Raw genomic sequence first — 9,817 nt, forward strand, 5'->3', positions numbered from 1 at the left:
TTTGGCATATGGGAATCCCACACAATTTTGTAAGTTATGACAAAATAGGCAATGGTCTGTATCTGTCACTGCAATGTCATGCAGGACAGTTCCAATGTACCAAAAATGCCCACATATTACATTTACTCTTCCCGTCCCATCCCTGAGAACCTCTGGGGGCCACTGCCTTTACACCAACAATAAGAGTTATCCCATTGGAAGAATAATAAAAAGTCTATTTTGGTCCATCTTGACCTAAATTTAAAGAAAAATACTTCAGGAAACCAGTATAAAAGACAAAATTACTCATGAAAATAAAAATTAGGCAGTTGCCGATTTCTTCACCACAATATTCAACAACATAAGAAAGTGGAACAATATATATTAGAAAATCAAAAGAAGAAAGAGGAGATTATATTGAGTCAAGCTGGCCTTCAGGTAAAAAAGTTATAGAAAAACAGTTTAAATATATCAGAGCTCATGGAATATTGTTGTCATGAGGCAATTTTTTAGAAAAACTAATAGAGGACAAATTTAAATGATACTAAATGAAGAGAAAATTGGGAAAAATGGCAGAAACTAGAGATGAACACTGAAAAATATACACATATATCTCAACCAAAACAAATTTTGATTAGAGAGTAAATCAGAATATCACAATGTAAATGTTATATACCCTGACAATTAAAAATGGTAGAACCAAAAAACAATGAGCATAACTCAAAATGAATCATAGAACTAAATATAAGAGCTAATATTAAGAAACTCTCAGAATAAATTGTAGGAATACATTTTTGTGACTATCAGTCAGGCAAAGTTTTTATTTTCCTTCATTCTATCTTTCTTTTTTTATGTCAGTAATATTGCCAAATAACACATGCAAGGTGAAGAAGAATTTGACAATTGTTTGACAATACAGAATTGGTGGCAAGAATAGAGAACACTAAATTGAAATAAAGATTATATATCCTTTCTGAGATCTCAATTATACATATTAGTGAGTTTCACTGATGAAATAAATATTTTAATTGTCCAGCATCATTACTGCTAAGTTTTCAGATGTCCAAAGATTTTGTTTAAGATCTAACAACAAAAGTGCAAACAGCAACAAAAACAAAAGAAAAATTTGAAATATTTAAATGAGTTCTACAATGAAATAAGAAAAAGAATGACCACATTTTTAAAAAAAAGACCAAGGATTTGAATAAACATTTCCCCAAAGATGTATAAATGTCTAAACAGCATATGAAAAGATGCTTGACATGATTAGTCATTAGAGAAATGAAAAGCAAAACCAAAATAATATACGGCTTCACACCTACCAGTGATTATAATTTAAGAAAAACAAATCAAAACAAAATACAAAAGAAAATACCAAGTTTTACTGAGGATGTAGAGAAATTGGAACTCTCATGCACTGCTGTTGGCAATGTAAAATGGTATAGCCACTTTGGAAAACAGTTCAGCAATTCCACAAAATGCTAAACATAGAGGTATAATAGATAATAAATATAATTGGAAACATATGTTCATGCAAAAATGTTTTAGTTTGCTAAGGCTGCCAATGCAAAATACCAGAAATGGGTTGGCTTTTATAATTGGAAATTTACTGAGGTTTAAGCTTACAGTTCCAAGGTTGTGAAAATAGCCAAATCACAGCCCAACAGAGATGCCTTCTCACCAAAGGTCAACTGCTAGGTGGATCCCAGAGTCCCGCCACATAGTAAAGCAAAATGACAGCTTCTCCTCAATTCAGGCCTGCTCCACTGATTCCAGCATCTGGCCTCTCTTTCAGCCTCCCAGTATTTCATTGTCTTCCTGCAGTTCTCTTTCTCACATGGTAAAGTTAAAATTGCAGCTGTCTTTCTCTGTGTTTCTGCTTTCAGTTCTTAGTTTATATAAGGCTCTAGCAAGAGGCTGGGGACCCAATCTAGGTCATGCTTCACTGACACATAGCCCAATAGTCTCAAAGCAATCTATTAAAAAGTGATCTAATCCAATTTCCTGAACTGAATCTAATGCAATCAAAAGGGCCCCAAACCAACAGGAATGGATTAGTTCAAAGAATATGATCTTTTCTAAGATTCACAAAACTTCAAACTGTCACAAAAAACCTTTTACATGATTATAACAAGATTATTCATAATATCTAAAAGGTAGAAACAACCTGCATGACTATCAACAGATGAAAGAATGAATGGACGAACTATGGTATATCCTTACAATGGAATATTCAGCTATAAAAATGAAAAGACCCAGGGGAACAAATGTAGAATAAATGGTTGAGGACCTGTTTCCCATGTATGAGGTCCTGGATTTGATCCCTGGTACCTTCTAAAAACAAATGAAAAAACTAACTCCCATTGGGAAGCAAATATAGCTCAGTGGTTGAGTGCTTATTTCCCATGTCTGAGTTCCTGGGTTCAATCCACAGTACCTCCTAAAAAAAGACACAAAAAGTTATATAATATATGATTCCATTTATATAAATTTCCAGAATAAGCAAATCCATAAAGGTAGAATGTAAATAAGTTATTTCCAAAGGTTGGGGGGGGTCGGGGACTGTAGATAGGAAATTACTCCCAATGGGTCCAAGGTTTTGTCAGGGGTTAATGAAAAATTTTTAAGCTTAGATTTCTAGGAATACACTAAAACCATTGAATTGTATACTTTATCTAAATGAATATCATCATACATGAATTATATCTCATAAATAGGTTGTGAACAAGGGAAAGCAGTGGGTGGTGAAAGGCAGAAAGAAGATGGGAAACAGTGTTTTCACTGACTATATCTATAATAGCTGTAAGTCAACATCACACAGTAATCAAGTAAGCTGTTATAAGCATGTATCAGTATAAAGATAAATGTTAACAAAAATAAAATTTTTACATTGGGTATTGAAGGAAAGGAAGAAAAGAGGAAAGTTTGGAGCCAGTTGGTACATAGTGCATGATGGGAACACAGTCTCAAGCACAACAGAGATTTTCAGCAAGCAACAACATTATTACTTACACAGAAGAGGGTCCAAAAGAGCAGGGGAAAAGATTCCATCATAGCTAGGGCCCTGGGGAGGCAAACTGCTCAGGTCAGTGTTGGCAGTTGTTCATCCCCTGCTTCATTTCAGAGATGAGGGACACTAGTGCTGCTCAAGTGGCTGTCTTTTTATACAGTGGGAGAGGGAACCCCACCAATGTGCATTCGTCATGCAATCCCTGTGCCCTGGCAAGCAGCTGGGGCTGGTTAAGATTTAATGTCTCCCCCACCCCATCCCAACTCAGGCTGCATAGTTGCCTTGCACAATACAAACATACCAAACATCTACACATAAATAAGCAAAAGGGGAAAAGGAGGGGGTGGGTGAGAGCTGGGAGATGGCCATTGAGTGTATCTATGACTTCCTGAGCATAAGGCATTGTTCATTTTCATTCATTTTATTTATGAAAGAAAGCTAAGTTGTTATGGATTGAAATTTGCACCCCAAAAAAGATATGGTAAAGTCCTCATTCCCACAGAGTGAGATCTTATTTGGAAACAGGATCATTACAAATGGAATGAAGCAAATTAACATGAGGTCATATTGGAGTAGCATAGGCCCTTAATCTAATATGACTGGTATCCTTAAAAGAAGAGAAAATTTGGACACAGAGAGACAGAAAGAAACAGAAGAGGGAATGTCATGAATTGCCAGAAAACCACCGAAAGTTAGAAGAGGCATGAACCAGAATTTTACCTATGGACTGAGAAGCATGGCACTACTGATATATTGGTTTGGAATTTCTAGTCTCCAGAACCATGAGGCAATAAATTTATATTGTTTTAAGCCATCCAGTTAGTGGTACTTTGTTAAGGCAAGTGTATTAGTGAGTCAAAGGGTTGCTGAACCAAAATACCAGAAACCAGTTGGTTTTTATAAAGCGTATTTGGGGTAGAAACTTACAGTTACCAGGTCATAAAGCATAAGTTACTTTCCTCACCAAAGTCTTTTGCCATGTGTTAGAGCAAGATGGTTGCCAATGTCTGCCAGGGTTCAGGCTTTCTGGGTTCCTCTCTTCCTGGAACTCATTTCTCTCAGGGCTCAGCTGCTTCAATTTCTCCACAGGACCAGGTATAGGCTATCAGGTGAATGGTTTCATCTATACCCCCACAGCCTCTGCTTGGGTTTAATGGAGACTTCTCTCCTTCCTCATGTATCTGCTTCTCTGTGTGTTTACTTCCTGGGCTCCAGGATCAAAACTTCCAAACTCCTGTGCCTTGTCATTTTCTCTGAGCCCCTGCCCACCAAGGGGGCAAGGAGGCAACATCCTGCTGACATGGCCCAATCAAAACCTTAATCATTATTTAATCAAGTAAAAGTTAAACCTCTGGATCCAATATAATCTAATATGCCTGATAGTACAGGTCAGTTTACAAACATAATCCAATATCTATTTTTGGAATTCCTAAACAATATCAAAGTGCCACAGCAGCACTAGCAAAATAAGAGTTTTTTTACTGGGAAGAATGGTGCTGCTGAAACAGATACCTAAAAATGTAGAAGGGGCTTTGGAATTGAGTAATCAGTAGAAGCTAGAAGAATTGAGGCAATTATTTGAAAATGCCTAGAATGCCTTGAAGAAACTGTTAACATGTAGTCCTTATAAGGAAATTATGAATGTGTTATTGGAAAATGAAGTAAAGGTGATCCTTTTCATAAAGTAGCAGAGAAACTGGGCAAATTTTGACAGTGTTAGATGGAAAGATTTGTAAACCATGAACCTGGATATTTAGTGGAAGATATTTTGAAAATGTGAAAGGTACTGCCTGGTTTCTCCTTGATGCTTCTACTGAAATGAGAGAGTAAAAAGATAAATTGAGGAATGTACTATTAACCAAAATGAAACCAGCAATTGATGATTTGGAAAACTCTCAGTTTAACCCAATAATGTATTCTGGAAACAGGGTTGAAGGTGAGGCTGGAAATTTCTTTGCTGAAAAGATAAAGTGTATGACACATAGATCCAAATAACCAACTCAGAAAAAGCTAGGAATAGAGCTGTGTTTATCTAGGAAAGATCTGTAGAAGACCCTCTTATTTTATGGCTTTGACCTGCAAGAATTAAATAGAACACTGACAAGGTTTCTGTGAATTTTAATCACTAGAAATACTGTCAGTCTGGAATGAAGGAGAAAGAGATCCAACAAAATGAAGGAAGAATAACTCCAAGAGCAGAGCCATGGAAGCAAGGGTCTGGGCCTAACAGACCTCCTTGGGCCAGGAGGGTAGAGTCACTGACCTGGTATTCAGAGACAGTAGTACCACCATTCTAGCCAGCTTGAGGACAGAGCATTGAGGCACACAAGATTACTTTCAGGCCTTGAACTTTAACAGAATTTTCCCTGGTGGGTTTTGGATTTAAATGGGGCCCATGACTGCTTTTTCCTTACAATTTCTTCCTTCAGGAATGGGAATGTCTATCCTATGCAAGTTCCACCATTGCATTTTGTGAGAAGATAACTTGTTTTCTAGGTCACAGAAGGAGAGGACTTTTGCCCCAGCATCTACCATACCCATAACAGGTTTATATGAGATTTTGGACTTAGTGTTTATGCTGGATGGCTTAAGACATTTGGGATGTTTGGATGGGGTGAATGTACTAACATAGGAAAAACATGGATTTTGGGGAGCCAGAGAGCAGACAGTTATGTATAGATATTCTGTTTCCCCAAAAGATATGTTGAAATCCTAATCCTTATTATCAGAAAATGTGATCTTATTTGAAAATAAGGTCATTCCAGATTGAATTTAAGCAATTTCAAACAAGAACATACTAGGATAGTACAGGGCAATATGATTGGTGTCCTTATAAGAGGAAATTAGGACACAGAGGAGAAGATTTCATGGCTTGCTGGAAAACTGTAGAAGCTAGAAGAGTCATGAAACTATGTCTCCTTTCAGTCTTCAAATGAAGCATGGCCCTGCTGACACCTAGATTTTGCACTTCAATCTCCCAGATCTACAAGACAATGATTGTTTTTTATTTTTTAATATATTTTTTAATACAGAAATTGTGAACTTACAAAAAAATCCTGCATTTGTGTGGAATTTCCATCCATGCCGTTTTGGAACATTTCTTACTGATTATGAGATAATATCATCAGACTATTACCACTAACTGTGGCCTATAGCATACATTTGGCATATTTTTATCACATCCCCCTATTATTAACACAGTGCATCTTTGGAATTGATTCAAGAATATTACAGTATTGCTGTTAACTATAGTCCATATGTTATATTACTTGTATTTTTTTGATGATTCTCAACATTTCCACCACCCTGCAATAGTGATGTACATCTGTTCTGGTTCACAATAGGACATTCTTGCATTTTTACTATTAACCAAAATTGTCATCCACCTCTGGGTTCACTGTATTATTCACTCCCTAGTTTATTCTCTAGCCTTCTTTCAAATGATGTTTATATCCCTAGACTACTGTTTGAAGCAACAATCCCATTTAGAAACCAACTATGTTAGTTCTACTCACTGTAATGTGTTACCACCAACTCTATCATTTCCAAATTGTTACAGTCAAGACAATTAAAACTTCTATACACATTAAGCATCAGTACTCCTTTGTTTTCCTCCTTTTATCTCCTAATAACCTATGCTCTAGGTTTTAACTCCATGCATTACTTCTTCATATTTAGATATTAGTGAGACCATGCAATATTTGTCCTTTTGTGTCTGGCTTATTTCACTTAGCATAATGTGTTAAAGATTCATCCATCTTAGGGGAAGGGGTCCTGAATAGCAAAAAAATGTCTTAAAAGAGAACATAGTTGGAGGACTCTCACTTCCTGACTTTAAAGCACATTACTTGCTACAGTGATAAGCAACAGCATGGTACTGGCATAATGACAGATTGATTGACCAATGGAACTGAATAAAGAACTCACAAATTTACCCTCACTTCTACATTTAAGCAATTTTTGGCAAGCTATTAAGCCCACCCTGCTGGACCAGAATAGTCTCTTCAACAAATGGTTGGGATAACTGAATAGCTATAAACAAAAGAAATAAATAAGAACCCTATCTCACAAGTTACACAAAAATTAACTCAAATTGGATCAAGGATTTAAATATAAAACAACAACAATAAAACTCCAAGAAGAACATTTAGGAAGACATCTTCAAGATCTTGTGGTAAGCAGTAGTTTCTTAAACTTTATGCCCAAAGCACAAGCAACAAAAGAAAAAAAATAGATAAATGGGACCTCCTCAAAATTCAACACATTTGCACCTCAAAGGACTTTGTCAAAAGGGAGAAATGGCAGCTGACTCAATGGGAGAAAATATTTGGCAATCACATATCTAATAAGGGTTTAATATCCATGATATATAAGATCATACAACTCAACAATAAAAAGACAAAGTATATGATTAAAAAGTGGGCAAAAGACTTGAACAGACAACTTTCCAAAGAAGCAATACAAATGTCAAAGAAACACATGAAAAAATGTTCAACATCACTAGCAATTAAGGAATAAAGGTGAATAAAAATTTATTCCTTCAACATCACTATCAGTTAAAGAAAGGCAAATCAAAATACAATGAGATATCATTTCACACCTATTAAACTGGCTGTTAGTAAAAAGTCAGAAAACTGTAAATGTTGGAGAGGATGTGGGGAGAGAGGAATGCTTATTCACTGTTCGTGGGGATGTAGAATGGTACAGCCACTGTGCAGGACTATTTGGCAGTGCCTACAGTAGTTGAATATAGACTTGCCATGGCAACTGGCAATACCAGAAGAACTGAGAGCAATGACGTCAATAGAAAGCTGCACACCAATGTTCATAGCAGCATTATTCACAATAGCCAAAAGTTGGAAACAACCCACTTGTCCATCAACTGAAGAATGGATAAGCAAATTGTGGAATATACACACAATGGAATATTATGCAGTGGTAAGAAGAAATAAAGTTGTGAAACATATGAAAACATGGATGAACCTGGAGTATATTATGTTGAGTGAAGCAAGCCAGACACAAAAGGACAAATGCTGTATGATTGCACTAATATGATCTAAATATGTTATGTGAAATATAAATATATTATGTGAGCTTTGAATATGGGTAGAACTACATATAAGTCTGTTTTTCTTTGAAGCTGAACAAATGCAAGTTAATAGCACAAAATGTTAATATCACACCTAAAAAGCATTTTACTAAGTGAAGGAGTTGTGACAGAGAGTACTACATAGTGTATGATTCAATTTATATAAAAAATAAATATAAATCAATTTATAAAGATGAAAAGAGATTAGTGGTCATGTAGGTCTGAGGAAGGAAAGTTAAGAGGATTGGAGTCTTTCTTTTTGGAGTAATGAAATTGTTATAAAATTTTTTAGATAATGGATAAGAAACATTTTGATTATATTAAAGGCCATTGATTATACATTTTGGATAGAATACCCAGAAACCAGCTATATACAGTGAGAGAAGTATAGAGATTGAGAGGTGAGGAATTTTCTTGTTTGTCTATTTTTTGCTTATTATTATTAAAATAATGAAAATGCTCTAGTAATGAAGTGATGAATACAGAAGTATGTGATTATAACAAATACCATTGATTGTACGTTTGGAGTGAATTGTATGTTTATTAATATGGATCAATGAAATTGACTTGTTAAAAAAAAGATTGATCCATGTTTTTATATGTGTCCCAATTTCATTTCTTCTTACTGCAGCACAGTATTCCATTGTGTGTGTGTGTGTGTGTGTGTGTGTGTGTGTGTGTATACACACACACATTTTATTAATCCATTCATTGGTTGATGGACACTTGATTGTTTCATCTTTTGGCAATTGTGAATAATGCTTCTATGAACATAGGTGTCCAAATGTCTTTTCACATCACAGTTTTCAGTTCTTCTGGATAAATTCCTAGTAGAGGAATTGCTGGATCATAGGCAGCTCTATATATAGGTTCCTAAGGAACCGCCAAACTGTCTTCCACAGAGGCTACACCATTTACAATCCCACTGTTCTGCTAAGGAAGAGGCAAAAACTCTGAATGCTATGCAAAGGCAGCTTTATTCAATTAAATGATTTTCAGGTTATATCAAATGTTTATAACAACTGAGCAATCACAAAAGAAAATAATCAATTAAAGACATAGGAAAGAATGAAAGTATATACAACTACTCACCAAAGAAGGGGGAAACTCAACATCTGATCTCTGACATGGCTGGGGAATCCCTTTGCAGTTGATCAGAGTCCTGATTGGTAAAACAGTCCCAAGCAGAGTGTCCCCTCCTGGGCGAGGCTCCGACTGGCCACTAGGGTACCATCCATTTTAAAGGGTTCCAAACCTCAGAACTCCAATAAGTCCTGCAACTCATGATGAATGACCTCATCAAAAGTAACCAAATCCATCGGAGGGGTGGTGACCAGTCCTTTACAGGAGAGACACGGAGTCTCAAAGTGTTTTTGTTCTATTATATTCATGGTACACTGCACAGGATCATAAAGATTTTCAACTTTCAGTTTTACAGGAGATAAAAAAACAGGATATGCAAATGCCATGTCTGCTAACTTGTTCCTTTTAAACATTTGTTTTTTGGTTAATAGGTGAGGGTGTTGCCTGCATAGCAGTGTTGCAACATGGACAGGTTAATCATTCACAATTCTAGGCTAAAACAGCAGACACTATTGATTAGAAAGCTTATGAATTCACAACTCTTAATACTTTTCTTACAGTACATAATTCACCAAAAGTAAAGGAGTGTTCCTATTTCTCCACATCCTCTCCAGGATTTATTATTTTGTTTTTATAAATAATGGCCACAATATGCA

At 35.8% G+C, this 9,817-nt stretch overlaps 1 long non-coding RNA gene across 3 annotated transcripts in view; it reads right to left on the reverse strand.

The window, feature by feature from the left end:
• LOC131277169 (uncharacterized) overlaps positions 1-9,477 on the reverse strand; it is a 52,438-nt gene extending 42,961 nt beyond the window's left edge. Inside the window, exon 1 of one of the 3 annotated variants that reach the window (XR_009184333.2) lies at positions 9,171-9,477. This is a non-coding gene — a long non-coding RNA (uncharacterized lncRNA). The remainder of the gene's footprint in view (positions 1-9,170) is intronic. The other 2 variants (XR_011647885.1, XR_009184332.2) reach the window with 2 other exon arrangements.
• Between the last annotated feature and the right edge of the window lie 340 nt (positions 9,478-9,817).

Source organism: Dasypus novemcinctus, chromosome X (assembly GCF_030445035.2).
Source record: "Dasypus novemcinctus isolate mDasNov1 chromosome X, mDasNov1.1.hap2, whole genome shotgun sequence".
Lineage (NCBI taxonomy): Eukaryota > Metazoa > Chordata > Mammalia > Cingulata > Dasypodidae > Dasypus > Dasypus novemcinctus.